Below are 339 nucleotides of genomic sequence, written 5' to 3'. Positions count from 1 at the left end.
AGAACACCTGGATAAATAAATGGAGAGACAATCTCTGGATCAGAGGACTCAACATAAAATTAAAAATTAAAAACAGGAAAATATCTTCCAATTAACCTACGCATTCTGTGAAATACAAAGGAATACTTAACAGCATTTATGCATACACACACATACTATAGATAAATGATAGATAGATAGGTAGATAGATAGATAGATAGATAGAGTGAAAAGACATCCAAAATGGAGATGATTATGTCAGAGTTCTCTAAAAAGGAGCCAAGAGGGCATAAGGAGTTGGACCCCAGTCACATACATACCCAGAAGGAATTTGACCTCTTTGAACTGAGCCAAATTTAC

The sequence above is a fragment of the Colobus angolensis genome, unplaced genomic scaffold (genome assembly GCF_000951035.1).
Source record: "Colobus angolensis palliatus isolate OR3802 unplaced genomic scaffold, Cang.pa_1.0 Scaffold591, whole genome shotgun sequence".
Lineage (NCBI taxonomy): Eukaryota > Metazoa > Chordata > Mammalia > Primates > Cercopithecidae > Colobus > Colobus angolensis.
This window is presented reverse-complemented; position numbering follows the sequence as displayed.